We start from the raw sequence: 15,527 nt of genomic DNA on the forward strand, positions 1-15,527 counted from the left end.
CTATAGCAAGTGAGTCACCCCTCTTTCACATACCAGTCCTTATCAGGATCTCACCCCATGTCTTTTGTCTTGAAGGATCACAATCAGACGAGGCTGGGCCATCCAGGGCGCAGGGGGCCATCCAGGGCGCAGGCCCCCATCCACACCCTCAGCACAAGACACCAATGTCTCATCATTAGTTTCACCTGCACCATCCACCATCTCAGAGACTTATCACCTTGATGGGTAATGTCAGTGAGCAGGCTCCTGAGCCACCCTCTGGTGAGCATCACACGCATGCTGCAGCACATCAGTTGGAGGCAGAGACTCCAGATGGAGTGGACAGTCGGAGGGCTGTCTGATCTCCGGGAACAGCTGTTGCACAGACAGGTGTTGCGCTCTGGAAAGGTTGATCCCATCACTGGGGATGCAGAAGCACAGCCAGAACATACAGGAGGGGAGGGGTTTCACCAACTTTCCAGTATCTGCAAGTGCAACTGGAGGAGTCCAACCGCAGGAGATGGTACTGACAATGCGTGGCACCCAAGCTAATACTAAAAGAGTGGCATCCACTGTGGACAGCCTGGGCAAGGTGTCATGAGCCATGTGTCAGGACATCCAAGGCTTGGGGCATACTGTGCTGTCCATGACTGAGGCGCAAGACAGGAGAGCCCAGTCACAAGTGGACACCTCCCGGGCGCAGATGGACATTGAGGCACGACAGAGCCTGGCCCAGTCGTAAAGCGTCATAGCTGAGGGCGTTGAGAACATTGGTTAGGCTCTGACTGACCATGTCACAGGCACAGAGGGACATGACCCAGTCTCAGTGCGCCATGGCAGAGCATGGGGGCAGCACTGAAAGACCATTTTGTATGATAACATCCCCAGTGAGTAAACCCTAACTGTTCATCATCTCCTACAACCCCCCACCTCCCACAGCGTTTTTGGGCCCTTGAGAGGGAATCGTCAGTACACATGCAGGGATTGTCCGGTATTGTTGCCTTCTTTACTTTGGGGTGAACAACAAGCTGTTTCTTATATCGACCAAATGACCATACAACCACTATGTTAGCTCAAAAATACAGATTAATAACACAAGACTTGTATCTCTATGCAATAACACAGCGGCTCCATACTAAACTGCACCTAATGACTAAGATGACCTTTACTTAACTTCGAGTGACTGGCACCGTGCGAGATGAGGCCTTTATCTGGGTCAACGTGGTCGGTTTGGAAGTGGTTGGGTTCGTCTCAGCTGGGCTCGGCCTTCAGGAATGCTATCAAATATACAGGAGTCAGGCAATGTGGAGCAGCAGAGCTCATCTCACATATAGCCACCATCATCCTCCATCCCGTGGACAAGATCCACTGATACTACGAACCCAGGGTCAACACCCTGTGAGGATGCTCTGGTAGCGAGACAACCTCTGTCAGTGGAAGGACTGAGGGACGGGTACGGGGATGGGAGGAATGAGGGAGGGTTACGGGGGTGAGAGACTTGTGGGAAGGTGGATTCTGTCAGAGTAGTGAGGTTGGCCCATGTGGAGGCCCTGGATCACCGGTCAGGGCAGCACACCCGGACCCTCCTAGGCATGACCTTTGTCATCCTCGTCAGATGAAGCCTGCTGTTCCTCCGGCATGTTGCCCGGTAATGTTATGAAGGATGCTGCAGGCCACCACGATACTCGAGATGCTTTGGGGCCCATATTAGAGCACCTCACCAAAGCATCCTCGGCATTGGAAGCGCATCTGAACATGCTGATGCACCGCTCAATGACGCTCCTGCTTCCTGAGTGAGAGTTGGTATAACGGTTTTCTGCATCAGTCTGGGGCCTCTGCACAGGCGTCATTGGACATGACCTCAGCAGGTAAGCCTTGTTTCCCAATAGCCAACCCCTCACCCGAAGGTGCAGGGAACCAACGAGTGCCAGGATGTATGCGTTATGCACGTTGCCTGGATATCTGGCACAGGCATGCATGAAGTACAACTGGTGGTCGCACAACAACTGCATATTCGTGGAGTGGCACATTAATGGGTGGCACAGTGGTTAGCACGGATACCTCGTCTCTAGGGTCCCAGGTTCAATTCCGGGCTCGGGTTATTGTCTGTGTGGAGTTTGCACTTTCACCCCGTGTCTGCGTGGGTTTCCTCCGCGTGCTTCAGTTTCCTCCCACAGCCCAAAGATGTGCAGGTTGGGTGGATTGCCCCTTAGTGTCCAAAAGGTTAGGTGGGGTTACTGGGTGACGGAGAAAGAGTGGAGGTGTGGACCCAAGTGGGGTGCTCTTTCCAAGGGCCGATGCAAACTCGATGGGCCAAATGGCCTCCTTCTGCAGTGTAGATTCTGAGAGTGGAAGCCCCTCCTATCGATAAAGGGCACCCCTTGTCGAACCAGTGCTCTGAGGGTAATATGCATGCCATTGATCGCCCAGCCTACCTGGGGCACGCCATGAATGGCGGCGAATCCTGCTGCCTGGGCATCTTGTTGGGCCTGGTCCAGGTTGAAGATGATGTAGTGTGATGCCCAGGCGTAATGTTTGCGGGCGTTTGTGAAATCTCTCACAGGTCCCCACTCCTACCCTGAAATGAGCCAGAGGCATGAAGGTTTGGGGCGACTGTCACCTTGATGACCACCGGGGGCGGGTGTCCTCCTCCATAACCGCGTGGTGCCAGATGTGCATCAGTGACAACAGCAGTAGCCATGTAGATAGTGAGCATAGCTGGCTGTAATCTGAAATCTGTGCCTCGGAAACGGGATAGGGGTGAAGTCCACTGTGGGTCTCTTCACTGGGGGAGCCGTGTGCTGTCCCACCAGAAGGGTGGCAGTTGTATTGTAGAGATGGTCATGTTGTGCAGCCATTCACCTCCATGCTATGAGCCTGGTGTGCAGGCAATCCTACAGATGGGGGTGACCGAGGGATGTGTGCGCTTGCTGGGATATTGGCTGCAGTGTTATGTGCAGCCTGGGTTTGCCACTCGGGTTGTAACAGGACGCTGGTTTACTGGCGGGGTGGGATAGATGAGATCAGGGGCCTGATAGTCTGGCAGGGCTTGTAGATCCTCCAGGGTGGTCTAGCTGTCACTGATGAATCATTCACTCTTGTGTGCCAGGAAAGGTTCCAGTGGCTATGGTGCATGTGCCCATTGTGGGGTGAGTTCTGCTAATCGCCTGTGACATCTATTGTGGGGCTGCGCTTTTGAGGAGTGTATTGAGGACTGTCACGCCTGGTGGTCTGGCTATTGAGCATGCCCATGCCTATCCCCTTAATAACGTTGCTGCGGTGTGAGGGTTTCCCGGTGGGTGGGTTGGTGGGTTTCCACATGACCAGAAGCCCTCCAAGCATAAGAACTGTGAGCAGTCCGCAGTCTCCACAACTAGGAATCTGCAAGTTGCTGCTGGGAGGTGGATTTAATTGAATTTATAGTAGCAATGGGGTTGTCAGCCAGGACACTCCGAACCCGAGTGGTGTAAATACTTACACTAATTCATTGCGGAGGGGTGGAGCATTGGGTTTTCAACCCATTACTTATATTTAAATCCATGCAATTCACGGTTTTGCATGGTGCCACTGGCAAGGGGCATGTAGCTCACTGCTGCCACTGGGAGACCAGAGCATTGGAAAGGGCGCCAATCCCGTGTTTTGGCCGACGTGGAATTCTCCACTGGATTGGGAAACCGACAGCGGAGAATCCACCCCGTAGTTTCATGCTCAGGAGACGCATGTTTAGTGAGTACTGCATAAACAGCAGACTTGTTCTATTATTCTTAAATTTTGTTTAGCATTAAAAAATATTAAAATGGTAGGTCAATCAAAAAAGGCAACATTTATAGCAGGAATAACAAAAGAAACACTGATAGGTGGCAAAAACCAACTGGAGTACAGTCCCGGTTCATCGTGTTCATGATGGCCAGCCTCATCTGACAGGATCGAGAGCTTTCTGGGATGTACAGAAGAGTTAAATATCACGGTGTGCCTTTCATCTTCTCTTTCACCTATAGATTATAAAATTATTCTGAAGTGTTTTAATAAAGATAGTTGCGCTCTGTATGCTGCTAGTGCAATCCAGTATTGCCCTCTGCACTAATGTGGTTTACATAAAATTTGATATGTTCTGACCTCTAAAGCATCCGTTCAGCTAGGAATGTTTATATATCAGTTAGCCTGTTTCAAACCTGTTGAGATATGAATGGAGTCAATTATATTACATGCATGTCCCCTGATACTATTCTCTCTAGCAAGAAACTTTTAAGCTTGTAGTGTAATGAAAAATTGCTATATCTAGAGCTTTTTCTGTGCTGACTGTCTCCTAATGTGTGGCACTCAGGGCCTCTGCCTCTTGCACACTCAAACCAGCTGCTCTTCTTCCTCTGGTTACAGATTCAAATCATTTCTTAAAATATATCTTCTTTTATAAAGGTATAGAATTAGGTCTTGTGAGTCTAATATTCTATGTTTTTAAATGTAATTGTATCACTGATCTGATGGCTAAATGTGACCAATTATGCGTTTGCCAGAAGGCACCATAGTAGATTGAAAAGGATTAAATATCCTTTCTCAAATTTAAAATTAGCGCTGACGTGTATTGTATCAGTATATGCAGCATATCCAATACCACACCTTTTCTCTGTATTTTGCAATTTACCTAGTGCAGGAGGAAACTTCGCTAATGTAAACTATGTAAAATGCAATATTATTAAATTGTATATCAGATCAGCAATGAGAAAAATAATCTATGATTTCATGTTTTGGGACCCTGTGGTATTCACTGATGCCAATTTTGTCACATGTATGGACTTCAGAGCTTCTTTTTGGCTCCACTGGTTCAGAAAGGTTGCAATCTTCAGTTTACACATGTTTTACAGAAGTAGAAACTGGATACTACAACACAGTGCAATTCAGTACTGTAATTAAGTTTAGCTTCAACCGGCAATGCACTTGTTCTCTCCGTTTTCTAATTCGAATCAATTATTTTGTATACCTCCTCCCATTGCTTTCCTCCCATTGTTTAAGATAACCTTGCATCAGATATAAACTGCCCAATAAAATGAGGTTTTCATGGTCCAGGGTCTCTCCTTATGTTGTTGCAAAGCTACCAGTTTCATTAATCTTTTTTTTTTTGGCTATCAATAAACACAAATCTTTCCTTCACTTCCCATCTCCATCTAAGACCAGGAATTGAACCAGGTGGGGAATTGAGTGCTAGTCATCAGTGGAAACTGCACCATTTATAGTCACAATGTGCAAACAGCATTTTAATATCTTCTAATGCTGCTTTGACTGCAGTTCCTCTGGTTTTGTTTGCCTGCTTATCCAAAATGACAGCAGTTTTAACTGCTAAATGGTGTCTGCATCTATCCAGAAAGCTAGCTGTAGCTACCCATAATCCTAATTTTAAAAAACAAAGCTGTAAAATGATAACGCTGGCTTAATTTAATGTGAATATACTCTGATTATTCAATGAACGTGTAATTTGTCTTGTGGGCAGGAGAGACAGTCTAACCAACAAATTTCACTGAATGTCTGATGAAATAGTTCAGGCTTATAAAATGGGATCTTCAACATTTGTATGAATATAAAGCCAATTTGTATTTTAATATAGAGTTATGACACTGAGTATTGCTGAAAAAGGCAAATATTGGTGAAGCTTTTTGTCTTGCACTCATCTGATGAGCACAAGACAAAAAGCATCAACGTCATATCTTTTTTCCAGCAATAACACTATGATTAAACTCGAAGAGTTTTATTGATGTCTTCTTTTCCTTACAGGTTATGTTCACAGGTAGAAAGCACCCCAGTGTAGCAGAATGCTCCTAAATTCCCCCAATAAATATCATTGCACTTACATCAGATAAGTTAGTGGAAATGCATTATTTTCCAAAAGGAAAATCTATCTGATGGGAGGGTTATATCTTAGCATTGTACTGTAATAGGACAGATTGCGGGCTGGATACAACAACAGGGCAATTGGACTTTCTAGCTCCATGCATTCACCATTCTGTCATATTTAGATGACAATTTAGATTCTGAACTCTAGCTTTGCTGTCCAGATCCAACCTCCAGCAAAGATAGAGTGAGCTATCATCAGAACAGGAAGTGCTTTTCTTTTACCTGGTGCTTTATATGACCGAATTAAGTGGCAGGCAGACAAAACAACTGTGTTTACATTGTAACAGCAAACTGAGAAAGGGAAAGCTAAAGGTAAGCATTTATTTTTAATTAATGAACTTTATCAGTTGCATTAGAAAACCGTGAAGAGAGGGCCAAAACAGATTAAAGCATAGCCTGGTTGCGTGTAAATCTAGAAATAAATTATTCATACTGTTTTTCTTAATGCCTCCACCTACTTTATTCATACTTCTAAGTTTAGTCATGGCTAAGCAACCACCTATTGGAGGAAGAAAAAGCAAGTTGAGCAGGGAATGGCCTTCTCTACTAGAGGGTGCATAAGAGATTTACTAAAATGGTGCTAGCTATGGGATGTGACTTCAGCGATGTGGGGAGATTAGAGAAAATGAGATTGAAGGCAAATTATTGTCCTCTTAGGAAATTTTCTTAGTGGCAATAGATAGAGTTAGGATAATGGCCAAAGACTAATTGACAGAATGTGACTTGTCGTGTTGTTCAGGATCTGTTTTGTGCCTCCTTATTCACCATAATTATCAGCAACAATTTGGGACTGGGGGGACATGGGTTAAGAATTAGAGCCAGACCTTTCAGGAATGAAATGAGGAAGTACAAAGGATGGTAGAAGTTTGAAATTGATGCTAGACCAATTTTAAATATGCGTTTGATAGATTTTTGTTAACCAAATGTATTAAGGGATATGGCGTAAAGGCAAGGTATCTGGAGTTAATTCTCAAATCAGCTATGATCTCAATGAATGGCAGCACAGCTCAAGGAATTTAAAATAAATTTGTTCTTGAGATGTAGGCGTTGCTGGCTGGGCTAGCATTTGTTGCCCATCCCTAATTGCCCTTGTACTGAGTGGCTTGTTAGGCCATTTCATTGGGGGGGGGGGGGGCGGTGCAGTTAAGAATCAACCACATTGCTGTGGGGTCTCGAGTCATGTGTAGGCCAGACCTGGTAAGGATGGCTGATTTCTTTCCCTAAAGAACATTAGTGAACTAGATGGGTTTTTACGACAATCGGCAATTGATCATCATTAAGCTTTTAATGGCAGATTTTTATTGAATTTAAATTTCACTATCTGCTGTGGTGGGATTCGAACTCGGGACCCCAGAGCGTTCCCCCTGGGGATTACTAGTCTAGTGACAATACAATATGCCATCACCTCCCCTAATGACCTATTATCGCTCCTATATTGTCCTTAGCACAGAGTAAGTTAAGGGGGGGATAACAAAGTGTTCAAAATGTTGAGAGGATTTGATAGAGTCTATGGGAGAAACTGTTTCCACTAGCAGGGAGATCAGCAGCTGGAGGGCACTAAAGATAATTAGCAAAGAAACCAGAGGGGGAGAGAATTTATTTTACTTGGTGAGTTAGTAACTAAGAGTGTGTTGGAACAGATTCAGTAGTAACTTCCAAAAGAGTACTCGATAAATACTTGAAAAGAATACATTGCAGGGTAATGAGGAAAGAGCAGACGAGTGAACTAAATGGGTAGCTCTTTCTTTCAAAGAGCTAGCAAAAAGATGGGCTGAATGTCCTCACTCTGTGTTGTGATTCTAGGAATCTCCCAGTGTGCTTGAAAATAAACAATAGATTTGATGGCAGCTGTGCAAACTGGCTTGGAACCATGTTGTAGTATGTTCAACACTTGATTCCCTCCTGGGGATGATCTCGTCCAGTTCACCCTAAAAGAGAATGAATGCATCCTCCCAATGCTGTTTCAGATCGTATTCTCTAACTATGATATCTCCATGTGAGGCTTTCAGTATAAGCTCTGTGCTCACTGGCTGCCCCAAGTTCTTTTAGTTCCCGTATTCTACTCTTTCAGCTGCTAGTACCTCGGTCCCTGCTCTTTTCTATAATTAGCAATATGTACTGGTTTAATATACCTGACTAAATAAATGGCAAAGTTGCAAGGAACATCTAACCAAGTCGAGGCTCTCCCAACTTCGGGCGGGGAGGAGACACACTGCGGCACAGTGGTTAGCACTGCTGCCTCACCGCGCCAGGGACCTGGGTTCAATTCCTATCTTAGGTCACTTGTACGTGTGGAGTTTGCACTTGCTCCCTGTGTCTGCGTGGGTTTCCTCCAGGTGCTTCGGTGTCCTCCCACAGTCCAAAGATGTGCGGGTTAGGTGGATTGGCCATGCTAAATTGCCCTTAGTGTCCAAAAAGGGTAGGCGGGAATAAGGCGAGGGGATGGGCATAGGTAGGTAGGATGCTCCTTCGGAAAGACGGTGCAAACCCGAATAGCCAACTGGCCTCCTTCTGCACTATAGGGACTCTATGATTCTCTGAATCTTGCATGCCTACTTAGAGGTAATTGTTGCAGGATAGAGGAAGAAATTCAATAGCTGCTGTCAGGTATGAATGATGTGGAGATGCCGGCGTTGGACTGGGGTGAGCACAGTAAGAAGTCTTACAACACCAGGTTAAAGTCCAACAGGTTTGTTTCAAACACGAGCTTTCGGAGCGCAGCTCGTTCCTCAGGTGAATGGAGAGGTATGTTCCAGAAACATTTATTTGTTTCTGGAACATACCTCTCCATTCACCTGAGGAACGAGCTGCGCTCCGAAAGCTCGTGTTTGAAAGAAACCTGTCAGGTATGAAGGCACACATTGAAGACAAATTCAGGCGAGATATTAGGAAACTTTTCTCGACAGAAGTGAACAACTGGATGAAATAGGTGGTTGTCAGGAAGGGTGTTCAAGACTAGGACGTTATCTGGATGTTTCTTAAATCAGACAACTGTTATGAGACGATAACAGGATTTGTATTTTGGAAGGACGCAATCAAATCAGAAGTGTATTTTTTATCTTACTTGTCTTATGATTTAGATAATAGAATTATTAAGGGAGCAGCTGGGAATGGAGAAATACTCCTCTTTAAAGTTTGCTTAGATGTTTTGTTTATGTGGACACAGACCACTGTTATTATTTGCTTGGTAGTCAGTTGGAAATTAGTGCAGCAAAGATAAAATACTATCAAATTTCACAGTATTTAACTAATATGCTGCATTCATTGGCCTTATTAAAGACTACATTATCATTTTGGAGCTTAGATGATTACTATTTGTAGTCTTGGCCATGTGCCTTTTGGGCTGCCTTGTCCTGGACGGTGTCGAACCTCTTGTGTTTTTGGAACCTCACTCATCAGGCAAGTAGAAGAGTATTCCATCACACTTCTGACTTGGGGAGGGGAGGAGAGAGGGGTGAGGAGAGAGGGGTCAGGGCTGAGATGGACCACCCACTTGGCACTTCTGGCTGAAGGTGGTTGCTAAAGCTTCAGCCTCATGCTTTGCAATATGTGCTGGGCTCCCCTGTCATTTAGGATAGAGATTTTGGTGGAACCACCTTCTCCTGTTACTTGTTTAATTCTTCACCACCATTCATTACTGCACGTGACTGGACTGCAAAGCTTTGATCTCATCTGTTGATTGTGGAATTGCTCAGCTCTGAGTACCAGAGGCTGACTCTGCTGTTTAGCATGCAAGTAGTGCTGTGTTCGAGCTTCACCAGGTTGGCACTTCATTTAATAGGTATGCCCTCTTGTACTCTCTCAACCCCTGACTTGATAGGAATGGTAGAGTGGGCAAATGCAGGGCCATGAGGTTACAGATTGTGGCTGAATACAATTCTGCTGCTTATGGCCCACAGTTCCTCATGGATGCCCATTTATGAGCTGCTAGACCTGTTCTGGATCTCACCCATTTAATGCCACTGAACATGATGGAGGGTATGCTCAGTGTTAAGATGAGACTTTGCCTTTACGAGGACTGTGGTGGTCACTCCTACAGGACAGGTGCACCTGTGACAGGTAGATTGGTGAGGACAAGATATACTTGGTTTTATTTTACCTAGTTTGTTTCCTCCCCACCTCCCACAGGACAGTTGTGATTGCATTATTTATAGTAATTAAAAAACATATCTATCAGAAACCTGAAGCTGGTGCTTTGGGCCATTCTAGAGAAAGTTTCCAGCAACATTATAATGTATTATACAAACATTAATTCGGAGCAGGAGTTGGCCCTTCGGCCCCTCAAGCATGCTCTGCCATTCAATAAGATCTTGGCCAATCTGATTGTGGCCTCATCTTCAAGTTATAACTACTCCCGATAACTTTAGATTCTTTCCTAATGTGGCGGTCAATCTATCTTTACCTTAAAAATATTCATTGACCCTGCTTCCACTGCTCTCCAGGAAAGAGTGCCAAAGACCCTCTGGGTATCAAACATTTTTCCCATCTTCGTGTTGAATGGAAGACCTTAAAAATATATCCCCTGGTTCTAGTCTCTCCACCAGGGGGAACAGCCTTTCAGCATTCACCGTCAACTCTCCTCAGGATCTTTTATGTTTCAAAAAAATAACCTCTCATTCTTCTAAACTCCAATGGATACAGAACCAGCTGTCCAACCCATCCCGGCTATCAGTCAAGTGAACCTTCTCTTAAACATTTTTAACACATTTATATCCTTTCTTAAATAAACCGGGACTAAAGCTGTACACAGTACTCCAGAGGTGGTCTCATCAACACTACATCTGGAGCAAAATCGCTCTCTTTTTATATTCCGTTCCCCTTGCAATGAATGGCAACTTTCCATTCCTAATCACTTGCTGAACCTGAATACTAACATTTTGTGATTCATGTACCAGAACACCCAGATCCCTCTGTACCTCAGAATTCTGCAGTCTGCCTCCATTTAAATAATGCGTTACTTTTCTGTTCTTCCTGCTAAAGTGGGCTAGTTCACATTTTTCCCACATTATACTCCATCTACCAGAATATTACCCACTCATTTAACCTATTCATGCCCTTTTTTTAGACTGCTTGTGTCCTCTTCACAACTTGTTCCTACCTACTTTTCTGACAACAGCGAATTTAACTATATTATCACAAGCCCCCATTATTTCTTCCTGTAAACCCTGGCCAACAGTGTGGTTACTGTTCGGGGGCCCATAAACCACTCCCGCAAGTGACTTCTCACCATCACTATTTCTCTTCTCTGCCCAAGCTGATTTTGCATCTTAATCTCCAGAACTAATATCATCTCTCTATTGTACCAATGTCATCATTAATTAACAAAGCTACTCCCCTTTTTCTTAGTTTCTTGTCCTTCCTAAGTCACATATCCTTAATATTTATCCTGCAATCGTGTCTCTCTAATAGCCTTCAAATCATGCATATATTTTCTATTTCCACTGTCAATTCATCTGTTTTGTTACAAATGCTACACATGCATTCAGATACAGAACCTCTAATTCTGTCTTTGTACAGTTTTTGTAACCTCTAGCTTTATCTACAGGGGCTCTGTTAATGTACACTCTGTCCCTTCCTGCCAAACTCTGATCACCATTTCCCTTATTCGTACCTTGGTCTCTTGCTTTGTCTCCTCTATTTAATTTATCACATCTTCCCAATCTTGACCCCTCACTCCCACTATTTAGTTAAAAAGCCCCAACACTCTAGTTAGATGACTTGACAGTACACTGGTCCCAACACTGTTCAGACCATCCAAACAGTACGGTTCCCCCTTTCCCCAATAAGACCATAAGACATAGGAGAAGAATTAGGCCACTTGGCCCATCGAGTCTGTTCCGCCATTCAATCATGGCTGATACTTTCTCATCCACATTCTCCTGCCTTCTCCCCATAACCCCTGATCCTCTTATTAATCAAGAACCTATCTAACTCTGTCTTAAAGACACTCAATGATTTGGCCTCCACAGCCTTCTGTGGTAAAGAGTTCCACAGATTCACCACTCTCTGGCTGAAGAAATTCCTCCTAATCTCTATTTTAAAGGATCGTCCCTTTAGTCTGAGATGGAGTCCTCTTGTTCCAGTTTTTCCTACAAGTGGAAACATCCTCTCCATGTCCACTCTATCCAGGTCTCGCAGTATCCTGCCAGTTTCAATAAGATCCCCCCATATCCATCTAAAATCCCAACGAGTACAGACCTCAGAGTCCTCAACCGTTCCTCATATGACAAGTTCTTCATTCCAGGGATCATTCTTGTGAACCTCCTCTGGACCCTTTCCAAGGCCAGCACATCCTTCTTTAGATACGGGGCCCAAAACTGCTCACAATACTCCAAATGGGGTCTGACCAGAGCCTTATAGAGCCTCAGAAGTACCTCCCTGGTCCTTTATTCTAGCCCTCTTGACATGAATGCTAACATTGCCTTCTTAACTGCTGACTGAACCTGCACATTAACCTTAAGAGAAGAAGGACTCCCAAATCCCTTAGTGCTTCTGATTTCCTAAGCATTTCCCCATTTAGAAAATAGTCTATGCCTAAATTCCTTCTTCCAAAGTGCATAACCTCACACTTTTCCACATTATATTTCATTTGCCACTTCATTGTCCACTCTCCTAGCTTATCCAAATCCTTCTGCAGCCCCCTTGCTTCCTCAATACTACCTGTCCCTCTACAGATCTTTGTATCATTTGCTAACTTAGCAACAGTGCCTTCAGTTCCTTCTTCCAGATCATTTATTATATTGTGAAAAGTTGTGGTCCCAGCACAGACCCGTGAGGCACACCACTAGTCACCGGCTGCCATCCTGAAAAAGACCCCTTTATCCCCACTCTCTGCCTTCTGCCAGTCAGCCAATCCTCTATCCATGCCAGGATCTTACCCTTAACACCATGGGCTTTTAACTTATTTAACAGTCTCCTATGCGGCACCTTGTCAAAGGCCTTCTGGAAATATAAATAAATCTTGTCCACTGGTTCTCCTTTGTCTAACTTCCTTGTTACCTCCTCGAAGAACTCTAAACAGATTTATCAGACACGACCTCTCTTTTACAAAGACGTGCTGACTCAATCCTATTTCTCCATGCACTTCCAAGTACTTTGCGATCTCATCTTTAATAACAGACTAATCTTACCAATGACTGAAGTCAGGCTAACCGGCCTATAATTTCCCATCTTCTGCCTCCCTCCCTTCTTAAACAATGGTGTTACATTAGCCACTTTCCAGTCTTCTCGGACCCTTCCTGCCTCCAGTGATTCCTGAAAGATCATCATCAATGCCTCTACAATTTCCTCAGCTATCTCTTTTAGGACCCTGGGGTGTAGTCCATCCGGTCCAGGTGTCGGTGCCAGTGTCCCTTGAATCGAAACCCATTCATCCCACACAAATCCTTAAGCCACACATAATCTGATTTACCTTATACCAATTTGCTCGTGGCTAAGATAGTAATTTAGCCCCAGCTGCTCATTCTCCCTCAGCACAACCTCTTTTCTACATATGTTGGTGGCACCCTACATGGACCACAACCACCAGATCCACACTCTCCCACTGCAAATGCCTCTCCAACTCAAAGCAGATGTCCCGAACCCTGGCACCATGCAGGCAACATGACCATCGCTCTCTGCTACAGAAAACTGTATCTATGTCCTCTGACAATACTGTCCCCAACTATCACTATATCCCTATTAACGTCGCCCCCTGCTTGAATGACTTCCAGTACCATGGTGTCATTGTCAGTTTGCTTATCCACCCTGTAGTCACCGCTTTCGTCCTTAACAGATTGCAAGAAGCCTGAACCTGTTTAACAGTTACAAAGTTTGAGGCGCCTTCATTTCTACCTTCAGGGTCCTCATATCTGCCTCACTTGCAGTCACACCCTCCTGTTCCTGACCACTGATCAAATCAGAAGATCCTATCCTAAGAGGTGTGACTGTGTCCTGGTGCAAAGTGTCCAGTAACTTTCCTTCTCCCTGATGCATTACAGTGTTTGCAGCTCAGCCTCTAGCTCAATGACTCTGAACCAAAACTCCTCCAACTACAGCCACTTGCAGCAAATGTATTTGCCCTGGATCACACTGGTGTCAGGAGAACCCACATTCTCCAGTTGCAACAAATCACCTGCTCTTTCATCTTTACTATGGAATAATAAACACTGCTACTCCTAATAGCCTTTACTATTGTTAGTAAATGTTACTACAACTAACAAAACCCTACAATTTCTAATAAATTATACAAGTTTTTAAGATAAATTAGCAAAATATTCACTAACCAATCATTGTTTTCAGAATGTAGCTGCTCTGCTCTGGAGCCACAGACTGGACTGGATTAGATAGAACTGCTCTTCTAGATGCGACTTACTGCCTCCCAGCAGAATATATTTTTATGGGCTCTATTGGTCATTGTTTTAAATATTTCATATCTGTATATAAATGGTTCTATTTCAAGAGTGCAACAGCCAAAACTAAATCACCACTCTGAGCAATTTTGTTTGAGTAATGTACAGCATGTCTTGTGGCACAGGTCTTTCCCTCTTGGGCAGGGCGTACTGTGTCGTGGGGTGAGGTGAGTATCAAATGTGTCAGTGCTTTAGATAATAGTGTGATACTGTGGGAGTAAAAATGAATGAATGGAGCCTGTGCATCCAAGGGCAATTAAGCAAATTCTGCTGTGCACAAAAGTCAAATGAAGGGCAGGAAAATCTTGGGAAACAATCATTCCTGAGCTGTCCTGAAACAGATTGTCCTCTGTGATGTAGGTAATGAAGGTTCAACGGTTAGAGAACAGTGATTAAAATATTGACTCATGTCCCTGCTCCATAAAGGTGTATTGAGATATTAGATAAATGCATGAGTCCACATACCTTAACAGCTCATAGAATTATAGACTGGTTACAGCACAGAATGAAGCCTTTTGGACCATCATGAACGTGTGGCTCTCTGAATGAGCAACCAACCTAGTCGCACTCCCTGCCTTTTTCCTTTTTTATTTTGCTTCAGATGATTATCCAATTTTCATCAAAGCCCTCGATGGAAACTACCTACTCCATACTCAGGCAGAGCATTCTATATCCCAACCACATGCTGCTTCTAAAAGATTTTCCTTGTGTACTTGTTGCTTCTTTTGCCAATCACTTACATCTGTGCCCTCTGGTTCTCAACCAGTTCTACTGGTCTCTTTAAATGGCATCTGTATTTGCCTATATGTACTGCAGAAAGTAGCTCATTGTGCAATTTGACATGCCATAGTGCAATATAAATCCAAGGGTTATTCTTTATACTGGTACAGAAATGTGACTGTAGGCTGCAGTATTAAATTTAAATCCATAAGTTGAATCACAAACTACAAACTTAATAGATTCTGGAAAGTAATTGATCCCCAATTAAACATGCATAATGTTCACAGATTTAAAATTTTGAATTTATTTAACTTCAAAAAAGAAATTCTCCTTTTTCACATTTTCTCCCAAATTTACACCCAACAATAAACAATAATCAGTAACGAATGTAATGTCAATCCCCATACAAATAACAACGATCCCATCCTCCCACCAAACCCCAGACATTAGCCTGCATGTTAACATAAACAAATGACAAAAAGGAATCAGGAATCACCCATAGTCACCATTAATACATTCAGTCCCTCAGCGCCACCCCCCCCCCCCCCCCCA

General features: G+C 44.1%; 1 protein-coding gene across 3 annotated transcripts in view; it reads left to right on the forward strand.

Annotated features, from left to right (window-relative positions):
• Positions 1 to 15,527, forward strand: part of tbc1d20 (TBC1 domain family, member 20) — a 54,606-nt gene that overhangs the window by 33,925 nt on the left and 5,154 nt on the right. Inside the window, exon 8 of one of the 3 annotated variants that reach the window (XR_005461445.1) lies at positions 5,746 to 6,177. The exons of the other annotated variants lie outside the window; for them this stretch is intronic. The gene's annotated coding sequence lies outside the window, so the exon portion shown is untranslated. The remainder of the gene's footprint in view (positions 1 to 5,745; positions 6,178 to 15,527) is intronic. 3 annotated transcript variants of the gene reach the window in all.

The sequence above is a fragment of the Scyliorhinus canicula genome, chromosome 7 (assembly GCF_902713615.1).
Source record: "Scyliorhinus canicula chromosome 7, sScyCan1.1, whole genome shotgun sequence".
In the NCBI taxonomy this organism is placed as follows: Eukaryota; Metazoa; Chordata; class Chondrichthyes; order Carcharhiniformes; family Scyliorhinidae; genus Scyliorhinus; species Scyliorhinus canicula.